Source organism: Lissotriton helveticus, chromosome 6 (genome assembly GCF_964261635.1).
Source record: "Lissotriton helveticus chromosome 6, aLisHel1.1, whole genome shotgun sequence".
Classification (NCBI taxonomy): domain Eukaryota; kingdom Metazoa; phylum Chordata; class Amphibia; order Caudata; family Salamandridae; genus Lissotriton; species Lissotriton helveticus.
Genome location: NC_136067.1, coordinates 239,069,228 through 239,090,920, shown reverse-complemented (window position 1 = coordinate 239,090,920; position 21,693 = coordinate 239,069,228). Strand labels below are relative to the sequence as shown.

The 21,693-nt window shown below is 47.0% G+C and overlaps 1 protein-coding gene across 3 annotated transcripts in view; it reads left to right on the top strand.

Annotated features, from left to right (window-relative positions):
* LOC144762473 (adhesion G protein-coupled receptor F5-like) overlaps window positions 1-21,693 on the top strand; it is a 1,325,307-nt gene that overhangs the window by 396,625 nt on the left and 906,989 nt on the right. Inside the window, exon 1 of one of the 3 annotated variants that reach the window (XM_078647686.1) lies at window positions 19,113-19,246. The exons of the other annotated variants lie outside the window; for them this stretch is intronic. The gene's annotated coding sequence lies outside the window, so the exon portion shown is untranslated. Of the gene's footprint in view, window positions 1-19,112; window positions 19,247-21,693 lie in introns of those variants that run through there. 3 annotated transcript variants of the gene reach the window in all.

Here is a 21,693-nt window from a genome sequence, read left to right as displayed (position 1 = left end):
TCAAGGTCCCACCCAATCTCAAGCAAGTCTTCACTCTTTTCTATTCTACCACTGGTTACAGATGAATTACTTATAATCAGTCACATGTCTGTGAAAGGCGTTGAAGGTGAATGATTATAACAAAGGTTTGGACATTGTTGTAACCAACGAGGATTTTAAAAACGGCTTCTCATACTTAAGTATAATAAAGGTTCAAATTCACAGCCGTTTTTCACAACTAAGGGGCTGATCATGATCTCGTTAGGAAAGCATTACTACCGAATTGGATTAGGAATGCTTTCCGTATGAATCGCAATCCGAGAGTCCAACCGACCGAGTACAATGTGTCTGTATGTGTACGGACCCAGTTCGGTCGGACTCCCATTGAATTCAATGGGAGCGGGTGTACCCAACATGAACACAGGCTCCTACCGAAAATAGGGGTGGCTGGGGATAAGCATGCACAGACACACTGTGCATGCCTGGAACCCCCCTGCAACAGAGTCAGAGGGCCTTGGGTGACGGGGGCCTGCTATGGCCCCTCGAACTCCAATTCCCACAGCCGTTTTGTCTCGTCAAAACCGAGTCGCTACAGTTGTCAGAATCGGTCATCATACTCGCTGTTAGACCTGGCATCATTGGCATGAGTCTCTCCTCCATTTTTTCTGTTTGCCTCCTCTGTTTACGATGTTTTTGCTGGTATATGCTTTGGGCACTGTGCCACTGCTGATCAGTGCCACAGTGCAAGTGCTCCCTATGTGAAATTGCTGTATTGATTGACTTCCATGTTTGGCTTATTTGGTTTACTGTCAGTCCCTAGTAGAGTGCACCAGGGGTGCCAGGGCTTGTAAATACAAATGCTGCTAGTGGGCCTGCAGCACATGTTGTGCCACCCACAAAAGCGGCCTAGTAAAAGTATGTCTGAAGGTCTACCATTGCTAGACCACGTGCAGTCTGACTGTCACGAGGACTGCGCAAGTACACCTACTTGCCAGTCCCTAAACCTTCCCTTAACTTCATGTTAGTCACCCCTATGGTAGGCCCACGGGCAGGGTGCATTGTAAGCATAAGGTAGGACAAGCCTGACAAGGTTGGCATGTCCTAATAGTGAATTACAGCCATGGTCGTTTTTCACTATTGTAAGGTAACCTGCTCTCCATCAGTTAGAATGGGCTGCCAGGATTATTAATGCTATAATCCTAGCGGGCTCGGGGAGCATGGTGCAATGTCGAGTTTGGTATCCCTGAACTCAGGGTTTAATAACGCATCCATTTGTGTGGATGGTTTTTGGACTCTGTGTTTGAAAATAGCACTTTTAGAAAGTAGCTATTTTCTTGTCTAACTGTCTACCGGTCTCTGCTGGTTCTGATGTGCGTGTGACAGGAGCTGGGTGGCTCCAGAGAGTCTGAATGAGTCAGTGTGGGATGAGTGGGGCATTTGCATTGAGAGTAGGGGAAGAGTAGCTCCTGATAGCCTGCCCTGCCTGATACAATGTTGGCTCCGCCCCCCTGCCAGGCGACTGATGACTCTGTGCTTGCCTGGGACTTTCCTGGCCCACCTCCTGCCGGGCAGCTGATGGCCCTGCCCCTGCCAGTGACAATGCTGGCTCCGCTCCTGCTGAGCGGCTGAGGACTCTGCCCTGCCCAGTGAATAGGCCAGGTGCTTCGGCCTGGCAACACCCACAACAAACCCAAGATGGGGGGAAATTCCCCTGCATGGACAAAGGGATCAAAGCCAAAAAGGGGTATAAGAGAAGGACCCCTGAACCAAGAATTCAGATCACTTCTGACAAGGAAACCTGAACCAAGGACAAGAAGCCTGCTGATCTAAGGACTGCCTACCCCTTCTGCCAGAGTGCTGTTTGTTGGGGGAATCCTGCATTGCTTCTTTATTTTTGCCAAGGAACCAGGAGAGAGGAACTGTGTGTGTACTCTCACTCTTTGCTGAGAAAATCTCCAAGGGCTGGAAGAGTGCCAGTCTCCTGTTGAAGTCACAGGGCTAAAGGACTTCATCTGCTTAAAGTGCTATTTGCTGGAATTTGTGAATCCAGCACCTCTGAAAGAATCCAGCAATCTCGACGCCGACGGACGCCGCCGAATCCAGCTCGACATCGTGAGCAACGGCTCCAGTGTCCCGCTTCCTCGACGCCGGCCGCCGGGCCCGATCGACGCCAGCAGCAACGCCAGTGAGTAGTGAGTTCGGCTCCATCTCCAAGTGACCTCGTGTCTGCACCGCCGCTGATCGCATCGACTTCGAGCCCTCTCGACGCCGTGAGCGCTGCTCACTCTTGCAACCTCGACATCGACGACGTCGTATCCTGCTTCATCCCGTGAGCGCTGCTCCCGCCTGACTTCGGTCGACGCCGCTGCAGATCGCCCCGACTCCGAGGCCCGATCGACGCCGAAGACGCGACGCCGGACATCTCGACGCCGCTGATCATCGAGTGCTTCACTTTTCCAAGGTACTGTGTTGTTGGGGTCTGTGCGACTCCGGGCTCGACGTAGCGCTCCTCGCGGTCGACGCCGAACCTTTGGATTAACTTTGCCTCGACGTCGTGTGACTCCCGTGTGGGTTACATTGTTGCCAAGAACTGTGTTTTAGAGAAGAAGAGTTGCTTTTGATACTAAAGACTTTTGTGCTAAGAAGAAACCGTGCTTGAACTATTATTTTTCCTTCCAAGAGTATTTATTAAGATTGTGGTATATTTTTGTCGTTATTTGGTCTTGTGCTAAGCCTTATATAAAAATACTTATTTTTATAATACTACTGTGTCGTGTCCATTAGTAGTGTATTCACTTTATTACTGTATGTGGTCATAAATGCTTAACGCACTGCCTCTGAGATAAGCCTGTCTGCTTTGCCAAGCTACCAAGGGGGTGAGCAGGGGTTATCTAAGTGTGTGATCTCCTTGCCCTGACTAGAAAAGGTGTGTCCCTATTTGTCAGAAGTGTATACCTCTGCCAACTAGAGACAGCCGCTTCTAACATTGGTGGGTCAGCGGTGGGATTTGAACTTTGCATTTATGACCCATGTGCAGTCATTAGTGTGCGCTACATAGTGAAAGCAGACCATAGCGCAGCCACAATCTGTTTTGGTAGGATTCTATTTTTGTTCTCCAGTGTCCTGAAGCTTGATTTTTGAAACTGCCAGTTTTGACCATGAGTGACGCCGGAGTCACTGCCCCTGTTGTTGTTGTTGTGGAGGAATTTGATAGGAGCAAGATGAAGGATTACAAGCTACAGGAGCTGAAATCCTTTTGCAAACAATTTAAAGTTCCTACAACAGGCCTCAAAGTTAAGGAAGATTATTTTAAAGCATTGCAGGCCTGGTTAGAGGCCAGATATCCCTCTGATCCGGTGGTGGTACCGACAGAGGAAGGGGAGGAGGAAGTGCCCGTGACTGGGCCTGTATCCCCTCCTGGCAGCAGTGTTTCCTCCAAAGGCCTTTCCCCTGAAGAAAGAGAAGAAAGGGCGAAGGAGCGAGCCTACAACATGGAAATGGCAAAACTTAAGATAAATGGGCAGTTGGAGATAGAGAATGCAAGAGGCAGGAGAGAAGCTGATTTGGAGATCAAAAGGTTAGAGTTTGAAAGAGAGAAGTTAGCTGTTGAGCGTGATACCAAGTTGAGGGAGTTGGAGCTCCAAGCTAAAAAGTTAGAATTGAATTCCTCTGGTGGCAGCATCCCATCTGTGCCTGCAGAAAGTACGTTTTATTTTCCCAAAGATGTGATCAAAGATTTTCAGAAAAATGAGGATATTGGTCAATGGTTTAAAGCATATGAGTTAGCATTGTTGGCCCACCGGGTCCCTGAGAAGGATTGGGGAGCGGGGTTGTGGGGTCGCTTTGTGAATGAGGGAAGAGATACCCTGTTAGACATGCCTGTTGAGGATAGGATGTCTTATGCTCATATGAAAGATGCTTTAATGTTAAGGTATGGCCTAACCCCAGAAAAGTACAGACAGGCCTTTAGAGAATGTAAGAAGTTGCCTGGTACTACGTGGGTGGAGTATGTGTCATATTTTTGCAGAGCCATGGATGGTTGGGTAAAGGGCAGCAAAGTGGAAAGTTATGATGCTCTTTATGATTTGTTTGCTTGGGAGCACTTGTCTAATAACTGTTTTCCAGAGCTGCGCCAGCACCTTATTGATAGCAAGATATCTAACCCTAGAAAACTTGCTGAAGAGGCGGACTGCTGGGTCAGTACCAGGGTCCACAAGGGTCCAGTGGGAGACTCAGCCAAAGGTGGGCAGGGTCCCCAGCAGAAGAGTGGGGGGGACAAGGGTAAACAGAAGGAGTTCCAGAAAGGGCCCCAAAGTAATCCCCAAGGGAACCAAGGGAAGGGTTCCCAGCCTCCCCCAGATAAGAAATCAGAGGCCCGACAGGTAAACCTGTTCGTAGGGGCCCCATGACTTGCTTCGCTTGTAAGCAGGTGGGACACCGTTTTTATGATCCTCAGTGTCCCTTGAAGAACTCCAGTGCACCACCACGTGCCGCCCCCCGTCAGTTGGCGAGTGTAGCCCTGGGAGGGGAGGAGATGGTTGCCCATGGTGGGGAGGGTCCCGCAGAGATGTCCCTGGTCTCTCTAGGAGACATGGAATTGGTCCCGCCACCCCCTCTGCCTAGTAACACTAAGAAATATAGGCAGTGGGTGACCATTAATGGCCATAGAGTGGAAGCTCTCAGAGACACCGGAGCGAGTGTGACAGCTGCCAAGTGTCACTTGGTGTCCAGAGAGCAGGTTGTTCCCCACGCATTCTACCCTGTGATAGCTGCTGACAACTCCCAGAGAGAGTGTGAGGTAGCCCAAGTTACCTTTGAATGGGGGGGAGTTGCAGGTACTCTTCAGGTTGCTGTGAGGCCCGCCATGCCTGTTGATTGTCTCCTGGGCAATGATTTAGAAGACTCCCCTTGGGCTAAGGTGGAGAGGGAGACACATTTGAAAATGTTGGGTGTGCCAGAGTGGGTGTGTGCAACCACTCGATCCATGACAGCAAGTAAGGGTGTTGATGGGGTTCTGGAGCCTGAAAGTATGGCCCAGGACCCAGCTGTGAAGAGAAGAGGCAGGGGGCGCGGGAAACCGTCCCCCGTAGTTCCCGTGGTCCAGGAGGAGGCAGACCTTGAGGGGTATGCCCTGGAACCCACAGGTGAACAAGTTGCTGAACTGGGAGACCTGCCCGAGCTGACCCACTGGCAGCAGGATGGTGGTCCCTCCAGGGAAGAATTCTGTGCAGAACAGAAAGTGTGCCCTTCTCTTGTGGGTATGAGGCAGCAGGCCTCAGCCCAAACCTCAGGTGATCAGTCAGGGTCACATTTTGTTTACTGGGAGAACGACCTCCTGTATAGCGAGTCTTAGGCTGCTGAGCCTGGGTCAGCCCGTGTGCTGGTGGTACCCCAGCGCTTCAGAGCCCTCCTACTGGGTTTGGCTCATGACGTTCCGTTAGCTGGACATCTGGGGCAGGACAAGACCTATGACAGGCTTGTCACCCATTTTTATTGGCCTCAGATGAGAAGGGATGTAGACATCCAGTGCAAGACCTGTCAAACTTGCCAGGCAAGTGGGAAAAGCGGGCGGAAGCAGAAGGCTCCCCTCCAACCTTTTCCCGTGGTCAGTACCCCCTTTGACCGGGTGGGGATTGACATTGTTGGGCCACTGGACCCCAAGACAGCCCTGGGCAACAGGTTCATCCTGGTCTTGGTGGACCATGCCACACGGTACCCGGAAGCCATCCCTCTCAGAACAGTGATTGCCCCCGTGGTGGGACGGGCACTGATGGGTGTTTTCTCCCGAATGGGGTTCCCCAGAGAGGTGGTGTCAGACCGGGGCACCAACTTCATTTCCAACTATATGAAGTCTCTGTGGAAGGAGTGTGGGGTAACTTATAAGTTCACCACTCCTTACCACCCTCAAGGTAATGGGTTGGTTGAAAGATTCAACCGTACCCTTAAAGGCATGATTATGGGTCTTGAAGAACCAATGAGGCGTAAATGGGACGTCCTCTTGCCATGCCTGTTGTTTGCTTACCGTGAGGTGCCACAGAAGTCTCTAGGGTTCAGCCCCTTTGAGCTTTTGTATGGTCACCCGGTAAGAGGACCTTTGAGTCTGGTCAAAGAAGGCTGGGAGCAATCTCCCAGGAAACCTCCCCAGGATGTATACAGTTACATGCTGGCCTTTAGGAACCAGACTAGGCGCTTCAGAGATCTTGCTCAGGCAAATCTGGAGGCCAGCCAGGAGGAGATGAAGCGGTGGTACGACCAGAAGGCCACTCTGGTAGAGCTTCAGCCTGGACAGAAAGTTTGGGTCATGTCCCCTGTGGAACCTTGTGCGCTCAAGGACAGGTGGACTGGACCATTTGAGGTTGTGGAGCAAAAGAGCGATGTCACCTACATGGTGGACTTAAAGTCTCCCAGGAACCCCTTGCGGGTCCTGCATGTCAACCGTTTGAAGCCCCACTTAGAAAGGTCCGAAGTGGGCATGCTCCTAGCTACAGATGCTGGAATGGAGGAGAGTGAGCCTCTTCCTGACCTCCTGTCTGCAAAAGAGCAAGATGGGTCAGTGGATGGTGTTGTCCTCTCTGACACACTGACCCCTGAACAGCAGCAGGATTGTCGCCAATTGTTGGGACAATTCCCTGATCTGTTCTCCTTGATTCCTGGTGTCACTCAGTGGTGTGTCCATGATGTGGACACCGGGGACAGCACTCCTGTGAAGCACAAGGCTTACAGAGTGACTGACAAGGTCAGAGCATACATCAAGGAGGAGGTCTCTAAAATGTTTGCCTTAGGGGTGGTTGAGTCCTCTAGCAGTCCTTGGGCCAGCCCAGTGGTCTTGGTCCCGAAGGCTGCGGCGCCTGGTGCTTCACCGGAACTTCGGTTCTGTGTGGATTACCGAGGACTCAATTCAGTCACCAAGACTGACGCGCACCCCATCCCCAGAGCTGATGAGCTCATAGATCGGTTAGGGGCTGCCCGGTACCTTAGTACGTTTGATCTAACGTCTGGGTACTGGCAGATCGCCTTGACCGATGGGGCAAAAGAGAGGTCAGCATTCTCCACACCATATGGGCACTACCAGTTCCGGGTTATGCCCTTTGGGATGAAGAATGCCCCTGCCACCTTCCAGAGGTTGGTCAACCAGGTCTTGGCTGGACTGGAGGATTTCAGTGCCGCCTACCTGGACGACATCGCAGTGTTCAGCGTCAGCTGGGAGGAACACTTGCGCCACCTCCAGGAAGTGTTGTTGGCCCTGCGCAGAGCAGGCCTCACAATCAAAGCCAGTAAGTGCCAGATTGGGCAGGGTTCAGTGGTGTACTTGGGGCACCAAGTAGGGAGCGGCAAGGTGGCCCCCCTGCAACCCAAGATTGATACCATCCTGGCATGGGCACCGCCCAAAACCCAGACTCAGGTGAGAGCCTTCTTGGGTCTCACGGGTTATTACAGGAGGTTCGTCAAGGATTATGGTAACATTGTGCACCCCTTGACTTCGCTGACTTCCAGGAAGCAGCCAAGACTTGTGAACTGGACTGACGCCTGTCAGACGGCCTTTGACACCCTGAAAACTGCAATGTGCACAGCACCCATACTCCAGGCACCCGACTTTTCTAAAGAATTTGTTGTCCAGACGGACGCTTCAGAGCATGGTGTGGGGGCTGTTCTAGCTCAGGTGAATGAAGAGGGCCGAGACTTACCTGTAGCCTTCATCAGCAGGAGGTTACTTCCCAGGGAACAGAGGTGGAGTGCGATAGAAAGAGAAGCATTTGCTGTGGTCTGGGCGCTGAAGAAGCTAAGACCCTACCTGTTTGGGACTCACTTCCGGGTTCAGACAGACCACAGGCCCCTCAGATGGTTGATGCAGATGAGGGGTGAGAATCCAAAGCTGTTGAGGTGGTCCATTTCCCTACAGGGGATGGACTTCACGGTGGAACACCGCCCTGGCACAGATCACGCCAATGCTGATGGTCTGTCCAGATTTTTCCGCCTTAGTGATGAGGACTCCCTAGGGTAAGGGTAGTTCTCCCCACATTTCAGCTGGAGGGGACACGTGTTAGACCTGGCATCATTGGCATGAGTCTCTCCTCCATTTTCTCTGTTTGCCTCCTCTGTTTACGATGTTTTTGCTGGTATATGCTTTGGGCACTGTGCCACTGCTGATCAGTGCCACAGTGCAAGTGCTCCCTATGTGAAATTGCTGTATTGATTGACTTCCATGTTTGGCTTATTTGGTTTACTGTCAGTCCCTAGTATAGTGCACCAGGGGTGCCAGGGCTTGTAAATACAAATGCTGCTAGTGGGCCTGCAGCACATGTTGTGCCACCCACAAAAGCGGCCTAGTAAAAGTATGTCTGAAGGTCTACCATTGCTAGACCACGTGCAGTCTGACTGTCACGAGGACTGCGCAAGTACACCTACTTGCCAGTCCCTAAACCTTCCCTTAACTTCATGTTAGTCACCCCTATGGTAGGCCCACGGGCAGGGTGCATTGTAAGCATAAGGTAGGACAAGCCTGACAAGGTTGGCATGTCCTAATAGTGAATTACAGCCATGGTTGTTTTTCACTATTGTAAGGTAACCTGCTCTCCATCAGTTAGAATGGGCTGCCAGGATTATTAATGCTATAATCCTAGCGGGCTCGGGGAGCATGGTGCAATGTCGAGTTTGGTATCCCTGAACTCAGGGTTTAATAACGCATCCATTTGTGTGGATGGTTTTTGGACTCTGTGTTTGAAAATAGCACTTTTAGAAAGTAGCTATTTTCTTGTCTAACTGTCTACCGGTCTCTGCTGGTTCTGATGTGCGTGTGACAGGAGCTGGGTGGCTCCAGAGAGTCTGAATGAGTCAGTGTGGGATGAGTGGGGCATTTGCATTGAGAGTAGGGGAAGAGTAGCTCCTGATAGCCTGCCCTGCCTGATACAATGTTGGCTCCGCCCCCCTGCCAGGCGACTGATGACTCTGTGCTTGCCTGGGACTTTCCTGGCCCACCTCCTGCCGGGCAGCTGATGGCCCTGCCCCTGCCAGTGACAATGCTGGCTCCGCTCCTGCTGAGCGGCTGAGGACTCTGCCCTGCCCAGTGAATAGGCCAGGTGCTTCGGCCTGGCAACACCCACAACAAACCCAAGATGGGGGGAAATTCCCCTGCATGGACAAAGGGATCAAAGCCAAAAAGGGGTATAAGAGAAGGACCCCTGAACCAAGAATTCAGATCACTTCTGACAAGGACACCTGAACCAAGGACAAGAAGCCTGCTGATCTAAGGACTGCCTACCCCTTCTGCCAGAGTGCTGTTTGTTGGGGGAATCCTGCATTGCTTCTTTATTTTTGCCAAGGAACCAGGAGAGAGGAACTGTGTGTGTACTCTCACTCTTTGCTGAGAAAATCTCCAAGGGCTGGAAGAGTGCCAGTCTCCTGTTGAAGTCACAGGGCTAAAGGACTTCATCTGCTTAAAGTGCTATTTGCTGGAATTTGTGAATCCAGCACCTCTGAAAGAATCCAGCAATCTCGACGCCGACGGACGCCGCCGAATCCAGCTCGACATCGTGAGTAACGGCTCCAGTGTCCCGCTTCCTCGACGCCGGCCGCCGGGCCCGATCGACGCCAGCAGCAACGCCAGTGAGTAGTGAGTTCGGCTCCATCTCCAAGTGACCTCGTGTCTGCACCGCCGCTGATCGCATCGACTTCGAGCCCTCTCGATGCCGTGAGCGCTGCTCACTCTTGCAACCTCGACATCGACGACGTCGTATCCTGCTTCATCCCGTGAGCGCTGCTCCCGCCTGACTTCGGTCGACGCCGCTGCAGATCGCCCCGACTCCGAGGCCCGATCGACGCCGAAGACGCGACGCCGGACATCTCGACGCCGCTGATCATCGAGTGCTTCACTTTTCCAAGGTACTGTGTTGTTGGGGTCTGTGCGACTCCGGGCTCGACGTAGCACTCCTCGCGGTCGACGCCGAACCTTTGGATTAACTTTGCCTCGACGTCGTGTGACTCCCGTGTGGGTTACATTGTTGCCAAGAACTGTGTTTTAGAGAAGAAGAGTTGCTTTTGATACTAAAGACTTTTGTGCTAAGAAGAAACCGTGCTTGAACTATTATTTTTCCTTCCAAGAGTATTTATTAAGATTGTGGTATATTTTTGTCGTTATTTGGTCTTGTGCTAAGCCTTATATAAAAATACTTATTTTTATAATACTACTGTGTCGTGTCTATTTGTAGTGTATTCACTTTATTACTGTATGTGGTCATAAATGCTTAACGCACTGCCTCTGAGATAAGCCTGTCTGCTTTGCCAAGCTACCAAGGGGGTGAGCAGGGGTTATCTAAGTGTGTGATCTCCTTGCCCTGACTAGAAAAGGTGTGTCCCTATTTGTCAGAAGTGTATACCTCTGCCAACTAGAGACAGCCGCTTCTAACACTCGCTCGTTCAGAAACTTTCCCCATTACGCTGTAACAAATCGTCTCAGAACAAGTCAGACTGCCTGACTCGTGTTTGGAACCGATTGAGTCAGTGCAAATGGCTTCCTTGGATCGTACTTGGTCATTCAGAAAGGGGGACGATTTGTTCGGAAACATAAGCTCCGAATCGGATTTGCTTTGTCCAAATGATGTTTGGAGCCCTTCCTAATGAGATCGTAATCTTCCCCTTAATTGTAGTTAGGCAAACATAAAATTACTTTGGAAATAGAAATTCCTCACCTCAGTCATATAACCAGAACTAGTACAAATGTAGCCAGATTTTCTCACAAATTGATGCAGTTTCAACAATATGGCAAAATTGCTTCATCTACAAGTTTAGTAACTGTGGTTGTTTCTGGGTGTGGCGCATTTGTATACATTCACATACTTACTGCAGGTAGTTTTCAGTTCTGGCTTGAGAGCACAACAGCTTTCCTTCCAATTTTTTAAAATATGCATACAATGTTCTTTGGCTCAACCCAGCATATTATAAATTTAAACTTTGTGTTGCTGACTATTTGGTGTATTATTCCGCATTCTAGCAAGTGCATCCAATGGGAAGCAGATGGACTATTTTTCATCTCAAACGAACACTGACTCATTACACTCTTTGTCACAATACATTTGTTATCTACTTTGTGCCTTCGCTACATTAGGCAATTCCTTACTAACTACATTTCTCCCAACATTGGCACAGGCAGTAAGGAAAGCTTTAATAATAAACCACTTTTGTGTGTATAAAATATTTATGAGAAAGTGCCTCTTTTTGCTTGGTCACCCTAATTATTGGTGAACTGATACCACTGTTTTTTTTAACTCTGTACAGTAGGGTATTGCTGTCCTGTACATGACAGAATTGGCTAACTCCCAATTGGCATATTTAACTTAGCAGTAAGGCAATATTATACCGTTCAGGAAATACAGTCTTGGCATGGAAGTTAAATGTCACCCGTGGATTGCTAGACCCGTGGATTGCAGCACATATTGTACCACTCACTAGGCTGACCAGGATAACATGACTTCAGGTCTACATGTGTAGTCGGACTGCTGAATGTTTTAAACTTTCATGTTATCCAGTCAACACTTTTTAAAAGGAGACCTACTTTTAAATATAATATATGATTACCCCAAATAGGCCTTGGAGTCATAAGGTAGGGGTCTAGCATTTAAAAGTGGAGCATGTAAGAATGTAGGGTTTGCATGTTCCTACAGCGTCTAGCCTCTAAAAGATATGTTCACTGTACAGGGTTGTAGCTGTATGTATGAAAAATCCAATTAACTGGTAAAGTTAGATTTTTGATGCATCTACAGGAAAAGGGATTTTCAGAAAGTTATACCTTTTTGGCCTAAAGATTGCGCTGGCTAATTAGCATTAGTCTGCCTATGTTGAGCTCCGGGCCAGTGCTTCACCAATGATGAGGTCTGAAACATGCTGTGATTAGTCAGGTGACTAGTTGCGCTTTACAAAAACCTTTATTGATTGATGCTGTCAAGGTGATCTGGATGTGAAGCATGTGAAACTCCTTCTCTCTCAGAAAGGGCAATTGAGGTGTGCTCAGGAACTTCATTAACTTGAAAGGGACCAGGGTCTGGTCTGCCCATTCGCAGTTAGTGTACAGTTAGACCTGGGGAAAAGGGTCCTTTTGATCTCACTGTACATTCTAGTTAGCCTGGCTCCATTCCCAGTGAGCTGGAAGCTGACCCCAGAACCAGATTAGTATGGTCAAGGAGGAGGGGTTTGTCATTAACATCAGCCACCTCCAAGGGCAAAAGGGTTCAGTCATGTTGGATTTAACTGTGAATAATGCCCTAGCTAGCTTATAACCAACTGATTAGGGAGTGCTCAGAAGTAACCCTAACCATTGGCTAGTGAATTGTACAAAAGAGGTACCCACCCATCTGCTCCTCAGAACACATCTGGACCCGAGGAAAGCATCTGGTGCCTGCAAACTGTGTGGAGACCTGAAGGGCTGGATATGCTCTCACTTGTCACCTGGACTGAAAGGATCAATTAGATGACCTCTTGCATGGCTACAGGTGAATCAAAAGATGCAAGAGGCCTTGCCTGGAGTGACCAGTTGGACTGTGCTGGTGGTCTCTGCTGGAGTAGGTCCTGGACTCCAAGTGTTATCCCTGAAGTCTCAAAAGCCTTGGAAATGGCAAAGGGGAACACCTCCAGAACATTATGTTGGGACATTTTGGCCTAAGGAGGCCAGGACTAACAATCCAAGGCTATATTCCCAAGATGAGACTTATGCCAGCAAGAAAATCAGGTTGGTCATGGTCAGAGCTTTTTGCTGCCTGCAAGGGTACTTCTGTGTACTCTCACAGCTACAATATCCAGTGTTGGTGCAACCTGCACAGCAACAGCTTCCAGGCTTGCCCTGCTAGAGATTTTCAAGTGCCAAAAAAGACTAAAGGACTTGTGTATCAAATGATTTTTCCTGTTCTGTGACTGGAGAAATGTATTGATACATAAGGGTCTCAGGGCCAGATGTAGGTAATTCCTATTTACCGACTCCTAAAAACCGACTCATACCGAATCGGTATTTAAGAGTCAGTAAATAGGAAGGAGGCAGATGTAGGTGAAAAATTACCGATTCTGTAAGAGTCGGTATTAACCGAATCGGTAAATACTGATTCGGTATTTCACATTGATTCCTTTGGGCCTTGAAACCCATAGGAATCAATGTGAAATACCGATTCGGTATTTACAGATTCGGTATATACCGAATCCTGCAAGGGTGCAGGGGGTGTCACTTTGACACCCTCTAGCACCCCAAGTACAGGCATGTGTGCCATGTGGCACACAGACATGCCCTAAGGGCATGTCTGTGTGCCACATGGCACAGGTGTGCATGCACAAATGTGCATGCACACCTGCATTCGGTATTTTACCACCCAATAGGATTGGGTGGTAAAATACTGACTCTAAAGGGCCTGTGGCACTCTTAGGAGTGTCACCTACATATGGATTTACAGATTCGGTATATTTACCGATTCGGTAAAATACCGAAGTGGTAAATTTACCGAATCGGTAAATATACCGATTCTGTAAATTCAGACCCACCTACATCTCAAAAGCCAAATACCGGTCTATAACGGCCGAAATCGGCCGTTACCGACCGGTATTTGGCGACCTACATCTGGCCCAAAGTAGAAATCTTGATGTGGAATACATATCTTGCCTTGGGAAAAGTATCCGGTCAATAAGAGGACTTTGGCAGGTGCCTACTTGGAACTTTTCCTCTCTGAGCTAGTCCTGTCAAATCCAATGGCTTCATCAGGACTTTGTACAACAGACATCCAACTTTGTGAGGACTTTGTCAGATATGACTTTCAACGTTACACCGCTGAGAATTCTGACTTCAATCGAAAAATACTAAATTTAAAGATAAACATTTTGACCCTGTCTTCATACTAGGTTTAACTAGCTTAGGGTGCTTCACTTGGTGGTCAGCCACAACTTATTCCTAGATCCTGGTATACCACAGCTGAAAATGCTCTGCTGTTTCCTAGTAGTTTTTGGCTAAAAAAAAATTACAAATTCATATCTCTACCTCTTCTTTTTGATTTTGATCACTTTAGAATTCTTTTTCTTATTACAATTTTCTCTATTTTTAGAAATTAGCTACAGTATTTATATTCAGTTGTGTCTTAGCTTTTTAACAGTTTGACATTGCTAAATACTTCATGCATGCTTCCTATGTTAAGTTCTGTGCATAACTATTATGAGCTGAAATCAGGTTTAAATTATTGAAGTGTTATGTTTGATCTGACACATTTGGGGGCACATTACTTGTGGTGGACCCACATCCACCTCAATTATGAATCCCTTTTTTACTGCAAAAAAACACCATTTGTGAATGCCTGTTTTTACTTATGTATGCACATTAAGGCCAGACCCTTTGCAAATGCTTGTTTCACCTTGATATGCATGTCAATGTCAGAAAGGCTTATGTTAGACCTGTCAGACTTGGGGTGTTCTTCACCCTAAGTGCCTTAAGACTGTTCACTTTACCTCAGCTAACCAGTGCCAAAGTGCTTGTGCTCTCTCCCCTAAACATGATTTGATTAGCATATGCCTAATTGGTATATTTATTCTACTTATAAGACCCTTGTAGAGTGGTGTACCATATACTCTTGGCCTGTAAATTTAAAATCTACGCGTGGGCCTGCAGCACTTATTGTGCCACCCACCTAAGTAGCACCTTAAGACATGTTCCAGCCCTACATTACAGCCTGAATGTTTGTAGTTCAATATTGTTTGGGTAGTAACTCACCAGCCTATCACAAAGTAATGTTAGGATGCAAGTAAAAATGCCCCAAAGCTTTTAAACATAAGAATGTTTTAGGCGCAACATAAATGCATATCAACGGCAGTATAAATGTATGTACGGTTTGGGTGCTTTATTACCAGCAACAGTAAGAAATGTCTGGGTGTAAATAAGTTTACTAGGATATTTTAAGTAGTAGTGCCCTTAGTTAATCACATTTGACACAATTGGTTGTCATTGTGGTTTGGTGATGGTATCACCTTTTTAGCCTAATGTTGTCTCGATTTAGCAGTGATAATTGAGCCATTCATACACTTTAGTCTCATGAGTGCTTATTGTATTTTGGTTCACCTGGTCTACGGGTTCAATTAGTCTCTTATACAATTTAGTATCATGACTGCTTATTGTATTGTGGTTCACCTGGTGTATGGGTTCAATTAGTCTCAGATACAAAACAGCAGTCATTATTAACTTTATGGAGTGATTTGGCTCTTATTTTTTTCTGGAAGGACTGATTTTAGATTTCATCGCCCAGTCCCTAATTTTGATTGATGGTCTGGCTGCAGACTTTCTGTTCTTTGTATTATTTTTCCATTTACTAAAGGTGCCCTATATATATCCTTTTCAGATTATTTGGCTTTTCACTCACAAACTAGTTCTGTCCTGATGATTGCCCTTTGCACCTGGTGGCTGATCACCCTCGGAAGCCCACCTACCCCATCAGACCACGGCAAGAACCTCGGCCTCATCACTCACCATGACCCGACAGGTAAATGCCGTCACCTCCAGCTGCTTCAACACCCTCAGCAAGTCCTTCAAGTGGATCCCCCCCTGAGTCAAGGAAGAGAGTCACCCACGCACTCATCACCAGTAGACTGGACAATGGAAACACACTCTACTCTGGCATCAACAAGTCCCTACTCCGTAAACTTAAGACAATACAGAACACCGCCGACAGACTTGTCCTCGGCATCCCCCGACATGAACACATCAGCCAACACCTACGAAGTCTCCACTGGCTCCCCTTTGAGAAAAGAGTCACGTTCAAAATCCTCACTCACGCCTACAAATGCCTACACAACATCGAACCCAAATACCTCAACAACAGAATCAACTTCCACGTATCCAAAAGTAACCTCCGATCTTCCAACCTCGCACTATCCGAAACCCTGCGCATCCACAGAGCTATGGCGAAAGATCCTCCTCTCATATTGAAGCCAAGACCTGGTACGAGCTACCGGCAGACATCAGACGCGCCCCATTCCTGAACACCTTCAGGAAGACCCGCAAGACCTGGCTATTTGGCTAAACAGATATGCCGACCCCCCAGCACCTTGAGACCCTCATGGGTGAGTAGTGAGCTTACAATTCTGATTGATTTATTGCAGTGGCGTCACTAGGGGGTTGCGGGGGGTGCGGACCGCACTGGGTGACGCAATCCTCATGGGGTGACACCGTGAGACTCTGCAATATGACACCACATATGTGCATATGTGAACTCATGCTGGACATGTACACGAAGACGCGTATGGGGAAAAGTGCACCTCGTGGTGAGATGACGAAACAACCATGAAGGTTTAAATGCAACAAACCTATTTAGAGAATAGAGACCACTCATAGAAATGCCGCGGGCTACCCACCAAATGCTCTTAAGGGGCATAAACGTGAGGACGCGTGTTAAGAAAAGAACACTCAGAAACAACGGATGAAACAACCATAAAAATCATTGTAGTGCAGCATGACGCTTTAGACTCTTCAGAGTACCTGCTTGCTGTTCAGAAAGTGCCGGCACTCTCCCATTCTATGTATTGCAGCAGTGCTGAGAAGTGGAGGTGCTCTTTCAAATTAAGAGCACTGTGTACCGGACAGTACCTCCCATTTAAAGCGCGCGCGCGTTACTCCGACGTTACATTTCCATAGGAGTCATAGTATTGGCAATCTAGGACAGGAGTTGTGTGTCAAGGATGGAAACACACCGGGCAGAATTTACAAAGCAGTTATACGAATAAGCTATTCCAGAGCGGAAACTAAAGCCACTTATACAACTCAGGATGATTGGGCCGGCATGTACAGCTGTATTTATTTACTCACACAGAGAATCCATAAATGTGGGTATTCACAAACATTTTCTGATCCTCTTCGGGACTAGGAAAATTATAGGTATTTACGCCTGTTAGGGGTTTAAGTAAATCCACGTTCACGGTTGTAAAGTGAAAGGAACATCTCCCCAAGTCGCTGGGGTGAGCACGAGGCGTGCCTCAACAGTAAAAATAGATTTGCACCCATGGAGAAAAAAAAAGTTTGTTTACAGGGGCTTGTTATTTTTTCTTGCAGACCAGAATATACATGTATATAATATTAGTGTGACTGGGTTTCAAGGTGTCACGCCTCATGATATATGAGAACATAGAGTTCACAGCTCTGCCTTTTGCCATAAAATCCGCTGCCAGGGTGTTCGCAGAGTACTCCTCACTATCCCGAGCTCATCTAAAGGGATTATATACACGTGCCAAGTACCCAAACCCGGATGATTGATGCAGAAGATGTCTTCAGAAGTGCAGGCACTTTACAGCCAAGATAGTGCAAGCACTGCCTAGCTGGGATTCACAGTGACTACATGAAGTCACACCTGTTGCGTTGTCAGACAAAGACTCTGTAGAAGCAGTCATAGACGCTCAGGGAATGCTGGGATTTCCCCTCTATCCCAGGCTCTAAGAGTGAGACAGGTGTAGGCCTTGTAATGGGCGATGTCGACGAGCAAGCATTCCCCTTCTGTTAAGGTCACAATCACTCCTCCAGATCAGAAAGGGTAGAGGTGATTCCAGGGCCAGCTTTAGTGCTGATGGTGCCACAATCTTTTTTGGTGCCCCCAATGACGGACTTCCTTCGCAGATTCTCTCACCACTACCCTCCAACAGTGCCCCTCATCATCTCTCCCTAGTCGTGAGGGGGTGACACCACGAGTCACCCCACTGGGTGACACCAACCCTAGTGACGCCACTGATTGATTGATTGACTCGTGGGGTCAAAACGCCTTCAACGCGGTAGTCGAATCAGGTCACAAATGGGCTAGTGACGCAGTGCACCGGTTTCTCCTTTGACACAAGAACTTCTGTGGAATACTTATATGCCAGTCGCAACGCTGTGTCTATCCAAAAAGTGTTTTGGTCACAGTCATACAGGCTCTTGCCCTGTGGAAGCCTGTAACCAGGAGGCACCTATTAGTACTTGGTGAAGAAGAAATTGATTTTAAAAAGTCACAGAATCAAAAGAAGAACTAATATGTTTCATTTATTCACTCCTCAAAAGAATTCTCTGTTTTATTATAACTCAAGAAAAGCCCTGAGCCATATTATAAATATGCGCGTTCACGCAGGACACAGCTGTGTGCTTGTTGGTATTCAATTGCGCTGTCAAACGCATATACATTTAAGTCAGAATTTCTCCAAGTTAATGGTTTCCCTGAGACTGCTCAGCTTGAAAAGAGTGAAGCCACCACTTCACTGTTTCCGAGATTTGCTCTCTGCATCTCATGAACTGAGAGAAATTTCGAGTTTAATGTACCGCTTTAGACAATGCAATTTAAATGATCTCAATTTATTTGGTTCATGGTGACGATCAAATATCAAAAACAAAAAGTAGATTTATATTCATTACTGTGGGTTGGTGAGGATGAGACACACACAAAATATTATTCATTCACCTTTACCGTTAATATAAAGCAAAATATGTATTTAATCAATAATTAAATTGCAAAAATAAATTGCAGATATTAGGATGAAGGTAGTGTGTTGTAGATAACTGCCACACCCTCAATGAAATATTTATAGCTTTACTGTCCTGCATTAAACAGTTGTATTAATGTTATATCGTGAAATGTGGGTCAGGAAGGGGCTAGGGACGCACAGCACGCACGTTGTCTGCCGTGACTCAGTAAATGAAAGCTATAGTTCAGTTTCTTCAGGGGCCAGTTACTTCTTGGTAGTCACTCTGTTAATGGCAGCGCTTAGGAACGGCAAAACTGCAGTATGAAGCGCTGCATACAATGACGTTATTAGCTAAACCTTGCCGTCCCAAAACTCAGGTGTTAGCACTTCAGTTGTCCATCCACTGAGCAGTTTTTGTTTCGTGGACTTGACAGTAACACACAATGACCTGCAAAGCTGTCAGGAACACAGAACAAGTTATTCAACTTGGCTGAGGAGGGAACAGGTATGACCGGAGCATGCCTGCGCAGCTGAGCACGCGGTGAAAGGGCCCCCTCTTAGTGGAACCGTTTCAGGAAGTTACGCTTGAAAATATGTGAGAGCCCCAGGTTCGCGTTGTGGCGGTGATGCGGAGTCAGAGCGCGGGGGAAGCCGCTCTCGATGCACAGAAGCCCGGGTGTTCTGTGTCAGTGGGGTCTCGCCCTGCCCGGCACCCTCCTATAGACTGCGCTGCATTGTGGGATCTGGGAGCAGCAACGCTCTGTCATGTAACCTAACTTAAAGAAGGGCAGCTGTCTAAGTCAAGAATTAAACGCTAGTCATTCGGGACGCCCAACAGGTAAACGTCACGTAATCTTTGAGTTACCGTGTCTTTAGGTAATATTATTCGAAGTATAATAACATGTCTTGTTTAGCATAAAACCAGGGTCTTTTAAGGGAGATGAAAAAATGTGTGTGTGGACAATTCTCTTTTCTCAAAAAGTAGGGGAACTGTTTTACTTAAATGAGAAAAGTAGGGGCACATCCTGCCCCTCCGTTCCTGCTCACTCTGACCACTGATTTTGATCTATAGCACAACAACCTAAAAACCAACGAGAACTATTATTGTTGTCATTAGTTTTTTAGTGGTTTAAGATAAATGAGTACAAAATGCTTTTGGTGTAAATAATATTTAAAATGCTTCAATTGTAAAGTTGTAAGACTTTGAATTAGTCATTACTGAGCCCTGTGGAAGGGGTAGTGATTGTCAGTGTGTCTCAGTCACCCAGTTATATTTACTTTATTTTAGACCTGAACACCCTTTTTTCTCACATCTCCTCCATTTTACACCCCATCTCTTTCCTCTTCATCACCCACTTTTCACTCCCTCCTGTAGCACTTTGTTGTTTCTCCTTCACTCACACCCTCTTGTACTCCCCACTAAGACAATCACATATGACTGAAAACTGTCAATGTTGTACTGTGAGCCTCTCATTGGAAAATATCATAAATGAAATGTATTTTTTCATAGATATAGCAGCTACAGTTTGAGGTATTGCCTGTTACTTCCACTATAACTTTTCGCTTAGTTTCAACTTAATACCAATAGAAAAGTAATAGTTTATAGAAGACGTGTTGTGTTTCATATGTTATTTCTTACCATTTTTGGATGTGTGGAAGTAGTCATCACCCCTTAAAAGATGGAAAGTGGGTATGGGAAGAGTGCGAGAAGTCCTTGATGAGAGATAGAGTAAGCCAAGGCAAAAGGACTGATTTCACTAAATCTGCAGATCTCACTTCATTGTGCCAACTTCTGAATACGAACTATGCCCTCACCTCCAAGTAGCCCCTAGGAAAGTAATCTTTCTCTGTCTCTAGCTCGGCTCTGGCTTTTTGTGTATCCCAACTTCTCTCCTTCTTTTGCGTATCTCTTCCTTTTTTTCTTTTCGCCCAGTGGAATTTTAATGATAAGCAGAACCCTTGAAAACACATACTTCTACTTATTTTTTTGTGTGAATCCCATTTCTGAAAGTTTGGCATCAAAATTGATATTAAAACTCAAATTTTCACGAACAGGGAGCCCCAAAAGGCTTGTCCGGGGTCCCCAAAAATCCTTAAGATAACACTGACTGGAACAGTTAGGCTAAATGTGCACTGTACAACATAGAATAACAAAGTTTAAAATATATGTAAATGTGCAAGAATGCTGAGGCGTTTAGTGTGCTTTAAGCCCGTACGGAAATAAATTTGCATTTGTTAACACAAACAAAAAGGCATATGCAAAATTACTCCTCACAGGGAAATCACTCACAAAGGTGGAGTGTCAAGTATGCGGTAATGACTCTTCCCTCCAGGAAAAACGTGTCTACTTTAAAACCACCTGTCCACCATCGGCAAGCCCGAAGACAGACTGGAGGCCAGGAGGAGACATTTATTGCTGAGGCTGTAAAGGTTTTGTGCAGTAAAATAACGGATATCTTGGAGGCTAAACTAAAACCACTCTATGAACGCCTAGTGGTTATCGAGGAAAAACTTTGCAAGTTGAATTTATTCCTGTCACCTCAGTCTTTAAATCTTACGCTGCTCGCTCCACCTGGTTTAGGCGTCATTTCTTCGTCAAATTGCTTCGTCAGCAACCCTGAGTCCAGCGACCAGGCGCCCATTCAAGTCGGAGGAGCTAGGACCAAAGTTTCGGCTAATCCTGCGTTTTCTGGCAAAGAGCGAGTTGACTCTTGTGTCAGATGGAGGTAAAAAGGTAGTGCTGTTGGGAAAAAGGATTGGGCTGCAGGAAGGTGGGGCAGCACAGACCACAGACTAGCTTGTTGGTGTGAAAAAGGCCGCTTTATTGGAATCAGGTGTACCTTACAAAAACAATCCCTTGGCCTGTGCCATACAAAACTAGTCCTCACTAAATATTGTCTTCCTGCCTTACCCCCACACCCTCCCCTAAACATGTTCCCCCCTGCAACAATTATGAAACATACTTGCCATTCCTAACTTCTCTACACCTACCTAACTATATACATTCTCATGTCCCTTCATAAATGCAAACCACCTTATTATATCTCAGATAAAACTTAGAAAAAACGCCCCATCAACAATAATGCACCACACCAGCACCTGTTCCAGCGTCAACCCCATACAAAATTCCCCCCGAAGCCCCCAAAGATCTCCCAAACCGGGTGTCGTGTCACGACCACCAAAATGGTGCCTCTTGACATGAAATGGGTGGTTATAAACCCTATGCAGCCCAAAAATAGCCCAACCAGCCCAAAGATAGTCCAACCAGCCCAACCAGCTTCCCCG